This window comes from Mycteria americana, chromosome 22, assembly GCF_035582795.1.
Source record: "Mycteria americana isolate JAX WOST 10 ecotype Jacksonville Zoo and Gardens chromosome 22, USCA_MyAme_1.0, whole genome shotgun sequence".
In the NCBI taxonomy this organism is placed as follows: Eukaryota; Metazoa; Chordata; class Aves; order Ciconiiformes; family Ciconiidae; genus Mycteria; species Mycteria americana.
In genome coordinates this window covers 3,779,125-3,791,876 of record NC_134386.1, presented here as the reverse complement: position 1 = coordinate 3,791,876, position 12,752 = coordinate 3,779,125, and the positions used below count along the sequence as shown (strand labels likewise).

General features: G+C 48.9%; 1 protein-coding gene across 5 annotated transcripts in view; it reads left to right on the top strand.

Moving 5' to 3' along the window:
• KANSL1 (KAT8 regulatory NSL complex subunit 1) overlaps positions 1-12,752 on the top strand; it is a 102,837-nt gene that overhangs the window by 6,170 nt on the left and 83,915 nt on the right. The window contains exon 1 of one of the 5 annotated variants that reach the window (XM_075523378.1): positions 2,650-3,070. The exons of the other annotated variants lie outside the window; for them this stretch is intronic. The gene's annotated coding sequence lies outside the window, so the exon portion shown is untranslated. Of the gene's footprint in view, positions 1-2,649; positions 3,071-12,752 lie in introns of those variants that run through there. 5 annotated transcript variants of the gene reach the window in all.

The window sequence follows — 12,752 nt, the reverse complement described above, 5'->3', positions numbered from 1 at the left end:
TTATCGCAGGAATTTCTTAACTTCCTCCACAACAGATTGCCCTCCCTCTTCTGTTCCAGTATAAAATGCATTTGTTGCTACTTCTGCTTTTTAGCTGGACTGAATTAAAGGTAGATTTTTTTTTTTTTTTTTAAAAGAGGTATGCATGCTGTTGTAGGGTCCTGTGTCCTGGCTTCCTAAAGAGCTGTCCAAGTGTGGTGAGGAGAAACCGATCAGGAGAAAGCACGAAGCTGCTGAGTTCATCATGCAACCGTCTTTCAGGAACAGTATTTCTGTTACCCTTAAGAATAGAATACACTCTCTGCGTGACCTGGTGCTGTGCTGGATGTGGGGTTGCTGATAACACGCTCTCCTGATGTCCTCCCTGGCACTGTTTCATCATTGACTTAAAGCCCAGTTCAAGGTCCCTAGACTCATTTTTCAAGGTACTGCATGAAATTGCTGAGACTGGGTAACTGGTGCGTTGGGACGGGGAATGGCCATCTAGGAGGGGAGGACTGTGACTGCAAGGGACAGCATGCACAGAGCGGAGCTGCTGGTCTGCAACTCCCTGCTAGGGCATAAAAACCAGCATTGGTCTCTCTGCTGTCCTTAGTTGGACATTTTTCTTGAGAAACACTTAAGTAGGAGCTAAGTTTTGAGCATTTGTGTTGGTCAGCAGAGAGGCAGTTGGTATCTGGCCTCTGGGGTAGTTTTGGCTGTAGGCGTAGGTGGCCACACAGGCTATTTTTAAAAAAAAAAATTAAAAAAAAAAAAATTGTTGCCCATGGATTTCCTGACCCAAAAAAAACAGCTGCGATGACAGTTCCATGGTGTGATTTGTTAAGCAATATATTGGATTTTAAAGAGCAATAGTAGTATCTTGACTCTGTATCTCCAAATGCTTTTTAAAGGAGGGGAGCATTGCTTTTCCCCTTGTGTGGCAGTGAGATTTGAAGCAAGAGGAGGAAAGAAACTTGTCTGCGTGCGCTGCATAATCCAGATCAGGATTGCCCGTACTGGCTATGGAAACATTATGCATAGGTCTTACCTACTTCTGCAAGTACAACTTTTATTTTTTTGCTCTAAACCCAGCTCCCTAGGGCAAGTGCTCCTCTCTGACAGTGTATAACAGTATGCACTGCTGTAGCTTTTTCCCTTTGCAGACAAATGACGGTATAAAGCACTTTTTTGTTGGCATAACTGCATTCCTACTGTAGAGGCAGCATAGCTATAGTGAGGGGAAAGTAGCGTGCTGGCTGCAAGAGATACCAAATCAAAATCGATGTGTAGACCCGCCTGAGGGGGGAGAGTGCCTTTGCCTGGCAGCGATATTGAGCGGTTTTGTGGCACCCCGAGTGTGTCGGGTGAACGAGCACGCGTTGGCTCCGGCTGGGCTGGGGGACAGATCGGCGTCACCCTTGTGCAAATGGCAAAACTGAAGGTCAAAGAGGTGAAATGGCTTCTGCAGTCCCAAACGAATTCTTTTCTGCTCCGCTGCCTCTCCGTGTGTCCTGCGCGTGTAGTGAGATGGAGTTTGGCGAGGAGGGGGAGAAAGTATCCTTTATGGTGGGATGAAAAACCCTCTTCTGCTCGGTTGCACATCACACTCCCGAGGTTTCCAACCCTGCGTCCCCTTACGGCATTTGCTATAAAGCCTGTTTGTAGCCCTTGATCCGCATCAGGGGCTGTGGATCCCCATGTGCAGAGCTGCCGGGAGCACGTAGAGTTCCATCTGTGGACGGCTCCCGGTCCTGGGGGCCAATACAGCAGGAGGCCGTGGAGCATGCGGCCAGGACTGTATTTTGCAGTAATACCGCCCAAAGCTACGCTGGCTTTGGGTGTTTTGGGGTTCTCTGGATTTAAGGCTTTTAAATGGAATTTTTAGGCAGAATTCTTGGGAATAAAGCTGAAGAGCCTCGCAAGGGGGAAGGTGAAATGAACCATTAAAAGCTGCTGGGGGTGCAGGTGGAGATGGAAAAGTGAGATGTGTTGTTTTGGGAGGGAAACCACTTAAAACGGTGAAAGTTTTTCTGTGGGGAGCAGGTTTGGAGATGGAAAAACCGGGAAGTGTTGTGGGGGGGGGGGTGTGTCTGTGCTTAACCCAGTGAAAGTTTCTGTAGGGAGTGGGCTCGGCCCCCCGCCCTGCGCTGCCGGGGCCGCTGCGGGGGGGCCGGACCCGCCGGCGGGACAGCGGCACGTGGCGGGGCGGGGGGTGCCGGACTACATCTCCCGGCATGCCCCGCGCGCGCCCCTGCGGAACCCTGCCCGTCAATGGGGCCGGGCGCGCCTGCGCGCTGTGGGGCGGGCGCCCCCTGGCGGGCGGCGGCAGGGGAGCAGCCGCCCGCAGCGGCGTACGCGGCGGCCGGACAATAGGCGGCGGCTCCGCCCCGCCCCCGGCCCCCCCCGCCCCCCCCCCCCTTCCCCGGCGGCGGCGGGCGCCCCTCCCGCACTGCAGCTCCTCCGCGCGGCGGGCGCCCGGCGCTGCGGCGCGGCGGCGGCGGGAGCTCGGCGGGGCCCCCTGGCTGCGGGCGGCCGGCGGGCGCGGTGCGCGCGGCGGCCGGCGGGGGCGCTGCGGCGCCCCCCCTCCTCCTCCTCCTCCTCCCCCCCCCCCCCCCCCCCCGGTGCATTCTCCGGCTGACGGGAGGGGGAGGGCAGAGAAGGAGCCCGGCCGCCATTTTCCGAGCCGCGCCGCCGCCGCGCTCGCCCGGAGCGGGGGGGAGCGGGGGGAGAAGAAAAGCGCCGCAGCGCCCGCTCCGCCGCGCCCCGCAGCCCGCCGGGCCCGCCCCGCCGCCGCCGCCCAGCGCTCCGAGCCGGGGGTGGGGGGGCCGCTCCCCCCCCCCCCCCGCCCGCCCCAGCCCGGACTGCGGCCGCCGCTCTGCGCCCGCCGAGGGAGACGGGCGAGCCCATCCCCCCTGCCGCCGGGGCGGGCCCGAGCGGGCGGGGGGGGCGCCGGGGCTGCGGCCGGGGCTGGCGGCGCCCGCCCCGGTTGCGGCGCCGCGGCTGCCCCTCGGCCGGGGCTTGTTTGCAAACTGCGCCCATTTTGTGGGGGGCCGAGCCCGCCCGGACCGCGCTCGCCGCTCGTCACGTGGTAGGTGCCGCTCGCCCCGCTCCGCTCCGCGCCCGCCGCCCCGCGCCTCCCCCGCCGCCCCTTTGTTAGCGCCGCCGCGCCCCGCCGGGCCCCGCTGCGGGGCGGCCGCCGCGCCCCAACTTCTCCGCCCGGCGGGAGGCGGCTCCCCCGCCACCCCCCCCCCCCCCCCCCCCCTCCCGGTGCCGGGGAAAGTGCGGGGGTCGCGGTGGGGGAACCGGGGGCGGGCTGACCCACCGGCCCGCTCCCCCCCCCCCCCGCGCCCCCCCGCCGCCCCCAGTGCTGCAGCTCCCTCGGGCGGGGTGGGGGGGGGGGTGGCGCCACTTTAAATTGAAATCTCCGGCCCGGAGGCGCCCGGGTGGGCGGCGGGGTCCCGCCGGGCCGGTCTGGGCCGAGCCGGGGCCCCTCACGTGGCCGGCGGCACCGCGGCGGCGGAGCCCGGCACCGCTGCCCCCGGGGAGGGAAAGGGACGGGACGGGACGGGGCGGGGAGGGGGGGAATCACCATTCCCGAACCTGCGGGGGGGCGGGGGGGCACACGCGAAGTTTTAAAAGTAAACAGAAAAAAAAAAAAATTAAATTGCATAACCTCAATCTTGCAAAACGCGTGGAGGGGAGCAGCTCCTCCGTCCCCAGATCCGCCTGGAAAATATTAACGTAGCGGTCTCCGGTAATCCCGGTGGGCTCCCGGCGCTGTCACCGGTGCCTGCGTGCGGGAGCCGTGGATGTGTCACGGTGCGCTTTCCCCTTCTCTGGGGCTATACGATAGCGTATTTTTTCATGGGGGTTTGAGCTGCTAAGCCATTTTCCTGTATTTACTTTCTGGCTGCTTATTTTTATTTTTATTTTATTTATTTTTTTTTTTAATTTTTTTTCGAATCGGCCCTGCCGATCCGGAATTATTTTTCTCAAAACAAGCTGGAAGAGCACGGCTATCCTGAAATGCTTTCCGTGATCGGTATGTGTGTTTACTTCCATCACGGGATTAGCATCTTCCAGTGCTTGATTACAGAGAAATTTGCTTCTTTTCGGGTATAAATGAGGGTCGTGTAAAAGGAAAAAGACAGCGGCCAAATTTATCGGAAACTAGCCTTATTTGCTACAAAAAAAAAGCAGACACCCCCCCTCTTTCCACAAAACAAGGTGTCACCTCTCGGCTCAGTAAATTTGTGTACAGGTGGATCAAAACGCAGGCACATACAGATTATATTGCCTGTTATGTAAAATGCACTTGAATGACAAACTGTAGTTTTCCATGAAACCGGTCAGGATATGGGAGGAACTGCAGGTTTTTATTTGTTTTGACTGACCATTATATTTTGAACTGGTTTGGGCCATGTCTGTGTTCGTGGTTACGTTATGTCATGTGTTGTGTACAGTGTGATTTGTGGCTCTAAAAATAAGGCGAGGTACAAGCCCGTTTCTCGGAGGTAGGAAAGTACTTGAGCCGTGGTACGGTCCCGCTGACGGCAGGGATATAAAGCACTTTGGGGGGGCAGTTGAGGTGTTACGTGTCTGTGTGACTAAACCTCCGCCGTAGCTATGAATCCAGGGATCTGTTTGTATATAAGCGTTTTCTCTTTAAAACCATATTTGTCCTTTTCATAGCCTTTGTTTTCATGGAGGAACCTCTGATGCTCTTCCCCTGCTTTAGCGTAGTCCTCTTGAATTTTTATTCTGGCACGGGAACGGTGTGGGTAGCGACACCATTCAATCTGATTATATTATTTCTTTAATTGAGAAGTCAGCAGCCTTTTAAATCGGCGAAGGGGGAGATGAAGCGGAGTCGACCCAGGGGCTGTAAAGGCGAAGCCGGGGAAACCCCCGACCCGCCGATGGGACCAGGATCCCGGGGCAGCCCGCTTTTCCTTCCCCTTCCCGAGGTGTCCGCTGTCGGCCACCGTCAGAGATGAGATATGGGCGGCATGTTTTTTGGCGCGGGAGGGATGGGTATGGTTTTTTTTTTTTTTTTTGTAGCCATGCTGCCAAGGTAGCACAGCTGTGTAGGGCTTAATGGATTGATATGCTGCAGGAGCAGTTAATTGTGGAACTTGGTTGTGATACTGTTATAGCTGATTTGTAATGATTTAGCAATGGGGATGACTTGTGTTCCCTCTTCAGAGGTGATAAAGCAGCAGATGACCAGGCAGATGTGGCTGTGTTTCTTTTATGCTCCCCCCCTCGCCCCCCTTTTCCTTTTATTTTTTTTTTAATGCTGTATTCGAGTCTCATTTGCTCTCAGAGATCATCCGGTAACTGGAGAACTGGTGAAATTCTGACATCACGCAAGTCAGGGGTGAAAACTGAGCAGTTCTTTGACCAAAGTCACTTCCTTTTGCCCTGTTTATAACTGTGTTTTTGTGAACGCAACTGCCATTATCTAATGAAGGCTCCGAACAAAGACTGTCTCTGGAGTTTCAGCACTCCACCCTTTTTCTGCTCAGGCAGCGAGTGGTGCATGTCCTTAGGAACCTCAAAAGACTTTTCCAGGGAGGATAAGACTTAATGTATAGTGAAGTACAGATAAGGCCTGAGGACTTCTTAGGCCCTACCAAGGCAGGGAAAGGGTAAAGCTTGGGGAGGGGGGAGAAGGGGTGAGCAGTACATGTTTTGATTTGTTGGCCTCCCCCCACCCCCCTTCCATATAATTTTCCTTTTCTGGAAAACTACATTTTTCTGGAACAATTTTTGGAGAGTAGGTCAGTGATATCTCTGCCCATCCCCATTTAACAACACCTGATTTTGCTTTTTTTCCCTGTTTTTTTGGTTTTGACTGTGTGGGAAACAGGTGGACCAACCGATTTAAATTCCTAAATGGGAATTTAATTTAGTGTGAGCGTCCCAGGTGGATCACATACTGATTAGACCAAATAATATTTAAGTTCTGCACACATGCCTCTGTTCAAAGTTTTTATTGTTTCATTAAAAAGAGCTTCTTAGCATTTGGGCGGTCAGAATGGCAGGTGATCTGAGAAGCACCAGTTTCTGTTGCAGCATTTTATAAATACCGTGTCCCGGCCTCATAACTTCCAGGAATACAATGTCTATCCGGAATGAAAAGCAGCAAAGACTTCAGCACGCCGCTTGGGTTGAGAATCCTTCCCAGCCTTGTAAATAGCAGTTTAGCTGCGTCTTCAAGGGTGCAGTTTTCTGTAACAAATCGTTTAAATTGGAATAAAGGCTTTCTGTTTTTTCTCAGCTGGGCAAGGACTTGTCATACTCAAATCAGCAAGAGTCCTGATGATGCAGGACTTGAGTAAACATAATTCCATTAAACCCTGCGCGTGTCCTCTTCGGCCTGAGTTCAGACCCGTGTTTTTGGAAGAGGATAGCTTGGATAAGGTCCTGTTCAGGTTTCAAGGAAAGTTAGAAAATAAATGTGTCTCTCCCCCTGCCATGAACCGCTGTTAGCAGATGACTGCCAAAGTATAACTCAGTTTAGAGAATGAGACAAACAGCGAAATGGGATATGCTAATAGCCACGAAGACTTAATTCTGGAGGGTAGAGTTTTGACAGCGCAGTATCTGAATTTAATGATGAAACTGTGCTGTTTATCTAATGATACGAGGAAAAAGGGTAACAAAATCGCATCTGAAGAGAGGAAATGGGAGTAGCTGTCAGCCTGAACAGGCCGCATCTTCATCTGTTCCTTAATCTCTTGCTGCAAACTTATTTTTTGCAGATTCGGTGGAAGGACAAGTGTTTAAAAAAACCCAAAACCTAGCTATTTAAAAAAAAAAAAAAGCTTAATTGAAATATATACTTCTGTATCAGGAGCTGCTTTGGGCCTCAGAGACGTTAGCAGAAGATGGACCTTAAAGATTTCTCATTTTCAGCTCTATCAAACGTTAGGAGTCCTCTCTCTGAAATCTTTATAACTTCCTGTTGAGGTCTGCAGCGACAGAGGATGTGATGGGAAAGGTTACCGTGAAGTTGCCTTACACTAAATGAGAAACAGCAAACCGAGTTCACGGTGTAATTATGGCCCATATAAAGGAAGCTGTGATGTGCGATTGAACATCACCTTCTATTAAACGAGTATCTCTGTTCTGGAGTTCGTGTCATCTTGTTTTTAGTTGCTGCCGTGGCAGTCTTTGTGGATTGTTCTCTCTCCTGTGAGATCCGAGGAGCAATAAAAGCTGAGATCTGCAGTTAGCTGAGCAGACGCGTCCTGGAGAACTGTGTTATGAACTCCATTCAAAATAAGGTATTTAAACTCAGCTGGAGACCAGTCTACCAGATTGGGCAGGGATCTAGTGATTGGAGACACTTAATTCTGCTCCTCTCTATTCTGTTATTTCCTCTTGAGGACATGGCCAGTTAACGCAAGGCACTCTAAAAGACTTTTTATAGTGGCAGTCTATGCCTTGTTCTGAAATATTAGAGTATTAAAATAATAGTATTAAGGTGGTGCCATTTATGGGGCGGATAAAAGTTTTGGTAACAATCATATGCTTTTGAGCAAAGGTTGGTACGACTGCACCTAGTGAATGAAAATGTGTCTTTAAAATTATAAAGGCAATTCTGTTTTTTGTTTAACTTGCTCCCTGAGTCCTGAGTTCAGGTTTTCATATTTCCTGGGCAACTTGCCCAGATTATGCGAAAGAAAAACAAAATCTCTCTGATACTGGATGGGGGGAGACCCGGATTTCACAATTAAAGCTTTTTTTTTTTTTTTGGTCTCTGTCAGACTGCTTCTTTGTGCAAATATCCCATTATTGTTTTTTAAACCACATTTCTTTTTATTTGACTGCAAACAGCAACTTTGTTCTGCAGAGTGACTTAACAGCAATGGGTATTTCTATCCTCCAGCCACTTCATTTTCCAGGTGAAGGCATTCTTGTAATTATTCAACTTTCCAGACTTTTGACTGGGGAAATGACAGTTAATCTTGCTTTGTGGCTTTTGTTTTTCTTTCTGACATCATATTGATAAAACCTTCTCTACCTTAGATTATGTGATTGATTTGGTTTATTTATATCCAATGAGAATTCACAGGCATAAGAGAAAAGTGGTCTTGAAGGAGGAGGCCTCACGTTGCTGTTTAGGGTTGACCAAAAGACCCTGCTTCTCATGCAGACCAGCAAGTGGAAACAGCAGCTTTTATTTTAATCTTGAGGGCTTCTGGTTGGAAACAAAGGCTATAAAAGTGGAGCTCAGTAATATCTTTTTTATTTATTGCAGTGCATAAGTACCATTCCCTAGGATGTTCTTAATATTAAAATTCTTATTTTTCCCAGAGAGATTAGGTGCTAGTCTGTAGTGTTAATATATGTGGAAGGTACTCATGTATGTATTTAAAAAATCTGTGGTTCTTATGTATGTTCTTAACCTTTTTTTCATTAATATTAAAAAAAAAAAAAAAGCGCCTGTTTCCCATATGTAGGTCATTATAAGCATACAGTCTGCCAAACTGCACATGATAGCTGGCTTATCGATAAGTTTATCGTCCTGTACTTGCCTGTCACGTTTCCTTAATTAAAGCTTTGAGAGTTACTTCTCGTGTAAATCTCTTTCTAAATTGGTAAACATCTGTCTTCTAACTATAAAATGTTGAAAGGTGATAACAAAAGGCATGTAGAGGATCTGTTACGCATAATAGGTGTGACTTTTGGTAGATGTATATTTTTGATGCAGAAAATATTTCTAGGGCTCAGGGGTGTTAGCTTGTGTGTCGAGTACCTGCATTTTAAGTTACTCTTGCTGAGGTTAGAAGCATAGACGATGTATTTCAGCTGCAAAATGAAGTGTATATGGATTTTATTCTAGCAAGTTCAGTTTGTTTGTGTGTTGTTTTTTTTTTTTTTTCTAAAAGACATTTGTAACCACACAAATTCAAGAGTTGGCTGCACTCTTGATTCGTAGGGGGGGAGGAGAGGGGAAGTGGGAATTTGTATAATACTCACTTCCTTCAGGGTAGCTTTGCTTTTACTGCGTCTAACTCAAGTGCACCTTCATGTACGTATCCTCTGCAAAACCTGTGTGTTGGGTAGGACAGAGCTTTGGAGGTGAAGGAGTTCCCGGGTGGTCGTGTCGTCAGTTGGGGGGAGGCTTGCATCGAACACAGAGGTTATTTGTCCTTTACACGTGTGTTGAACTTAAGTCCCCATGATCCACCCGTAACCTCTTCTCTCTTCATTCCTCGTGCAAGTTGTAGGACGAGGGGAATGCGACCAGGTGGGTTTGGGCAAGTGCCTCGTAGGCGGAGATCTGGGGAAGTAAGGAGGCCTTGCAGCAACTATAAAGAGCAGTCCTAGTGTGGTTTGGCACGTGATGAAACTGGACAGTAGGTGCAGCAATTTGGATATAGTGTCAGGGGTTTAAACTGTAATTCAGGGAATATAAATACACAAGGTAGATGTGCGTGTCACCGAGCGGTGCTGGGAGGGATCGAAGGCAGAGGTAATGCAGGTGCAGGGCTCGGTGGCCTGAGAAGGGTAGCCGTGGGACTCTGTCTGCAAGGAGACCTGCTGGCGGGCGGGCATGGAGAGCCCTTCAGGAGAGAAACTGGAATGAGAGTTTAGACGGCTGGGCAAAGGAGAGGCTATTGATACCTGCTGAGTCCAGGACTCAGAGCTCCCCTCATCTTCTCATGAACCTCACTGGAAGCACAGGTGCCCAGTTTCTCCCCCTGAAACTCTCGTTACAGAGCAAAAACTTCCCGTGTTCATTTTGGGCTTATTTTCTGAGGTGTTGCACGAAATCCTGTGCTTGGAAACCCAATTCTTCTTTCGAGGTCTGGTTGTAAAATTGGATTTTAAAAGCAGATGGTCTTGAATAAGTCAGCATGTTGAAGGATTGTTTCCAGGGGTGTCATGACCCGATAGCTGCTCCGGGGTATAGTGTGACTGGGCACGTTCCTCATGCCTCTTCTAACATCCCATCGTTGTCTCGACCTTATTCCCACTCTTCCCTCTGCTCTGTGTTTAAAAAGCGGTAAGAGTTTGAACGTTGGTGTAGTCGATGTGGAATTGTGGGTGAAGCCACCTGAGAAGGCCTGGTGACTTTCCTCCCTCGGTGGCCCCGCGTGCACTGCTCGGGAAGCGAGGGAAGATGGGCGAGTTACGCTTACCCTGTTCTTACCTGCTTACTAGAGCCTTTCATCTTTCTGCTGTTAATTAATGCTCACTGGTCTGGCAGTGCTCTAGTTTTAAAATGAAAATCAAGAAGGTGCTTGTGGATTTTGAGTATTATCTTAAGACACGTTGTAAACGCCATGTTGGCCTTCCAGAAGAAGCTCCTTTTGGATCTTCCTCAGTGAAGCCTAGCACAAGGTGTCATGCCGCGGCTGTTTAAGGCAGGGCTGGAGCTTGTACTGCAGCACACACGCTGTGGTGGTGGGACTGGAGTGGTAACCCAGTTACTCTGACAGTTGTCTACCAGCAGGACTTCTGCAGGAGGAGAACCTTCTTGGTCACACACATGTCAACTCAAGTGCTGGAAGTCACAGAGCCTTGGCGGAGAAACACCAAAAAAAGGGACCCGTGGGTGCTCACATTAATCTACTACTATTGACAGGTGATAGCAGTTTGGGTAGAACTTGCCAGCACGGTTTGAGTCCCAGAGGCAGACACAAGATTCAGGATAGTTCTTGGAATCAGTGTCAAAATTCTCGGAACGCTCTGAAAGTTCCTCAGACTGTGTCCGTGTGCATGACCTTTCCTTTTCTTTATTCCTCCTTCCTATGGTCACCTCAGAGAGATGCCTTGCCACCCTCTCCCCTCCAATTCCCTGTTAAGAAGAGATTACCGATAAGTGTAATATGGCTTTAATAACAACCAAAACTTAGAAACAGAAGGGAGGGAACATGCTTACAAATATTCCTTAATGTTTTTCCAAGGGTTGTTCGTACGAGTAGAGATCTAATTCAGTGTTAGAAAAACCAGGGCTGTCTAGCACGCAGATAGTTTATAAGGACCTAAATAAAAAAAAAAAAAAATACACCCAATAACTTTTGGAGGTCATCTTTAAGCTACTAGAACAAAGCCTTATTCTTAAGGGAGGCTTTCCAGGCTTCCAAAGTATTTTAAATGCTGTCCACCCAACTAAAAGTGAAGCCAAGGAGGGTTGCAGTAGCTTAGTAGAAGGATTTTGTTTTTAAAGTGAGTTTGCTAACCCAGAGGAAAAGGCAGTATGAAAGTTTCGCTTCCGTTGTCTACTTCTGTTAATTTAACTAAAGTTGATGACCTACAAATTTACTCTAAAATGTTCTTCAGCCTAGGTAAACTCCTAAATGGCTGCAGTGCAGCGCCAATACGTTCATAAACAACCACTGCATTCAGCACCAAGTGCAGGTTTTTCTGCTTTTTTGCAGGATGGGTATTTCCTAAGCTGCTCTTGATATCTTGCAATGCTGCGGTGGTAATTGTGGTGAAGAGCACTGATCCAAGAGTCTTCCTTTGGAAGACAGACCAGTGTGTTTCTGCAGAACTGAGAGCGCCCGTTAGGAACAGTCGTTCCGAGTGTACGTGTCTCTGTAGTGAAGGTCTTGGTAGGAGGCTGGAGTGGGGGAAGTCCTCTATTCTGACAGTCTTCCTCCCTCCTCTCCCAAGGGCGTCTTAGCTACAAGTGGAAAGTTCCCTGCAAGTTCCTTTTTTTAAATTTTTTTTCTTCTCCCCCTGAATGATCATCTTCAGTCTTTATTTATGGACCCAAATGGTGACTAAAAGCCATTTTCAATGAGCGTGCAGTGAATTTTTAGGCATGCGGTATCCTTTTTTCAGTAAGGACAAGGTATAGTTGATGACAAAATATGCTAAGTTCTGTCAACAGGGGACTGCTGAAGTCTGAAGCCACCTCTAGTGTCTCTGTACTTCTGTTACAATAGCTTCAATTTTTTTTATCAGCCCCTCTGTGAGCGTTATCTTTTCTTCCCTGTCGTCGTCTTCTGTGTCACCTAGCTGGGTTGGCGAGAGTGAGTTAGTGAGCCTGCAGATGGTCCAAATTGTAGACCCGGCAAGGAGCCTGCCAGTTGGCCAACGTACACGCTCATTGGAAACCAAACAGAGCAAATAACTTTGAGCTTGTCCTCTGGGCCTTCCCTCTATGGGGATGTGGATTTGTTTCTCTAACTCATCTCTGACTTTTCACAAAAATTCAGTTTTTAGTACTTAGTGGTTTTCAGCCCTAATGTCTGTCTGTGGTCCCTGTTATGGGGAAGCACCTGGTGTGACACTGGGGAGCAACTGTGGTGCAGCTGAATGAGGCTGGAAACAAAACTGACTGTTAAATTTTGCTCATTCAACATATTCAAACTTTAGATAGTCCTCGCTTTTCCTGTAAAGTGGTATATTAATTTGGTCATTGGGGTGTGTTAATGAACAGCTACAACAAGCTTATGCAAATTTATGTGAAATTAGAGGATTGGCGTATCAGGCAAGAGATCGGGGCAACTTCTTATTATTAAATTGACATTGAAATAGCTTATGAAGGTGCTAGATAAATTTTGCAGCAAAAGGAAAATAAAGTAACTGTTGCGCTGTTAGCACAGCCTGTGCTGTGGGTTATGCGAATGCAGTTTAAAAAAAGGCATTAAAAAACACTGACCCTTTTAGTGGTAAAGAAAGTAGGTAAGTGACCAGAAATGTGAAGGTGGTGGAGGGGGAAGGGTGCAGTATACCTTAATGAAAGGTCTTTGGTTATTTCTCTTAACTTGTTTGATCTAGTTGAGTTAAGCCATGGCTTG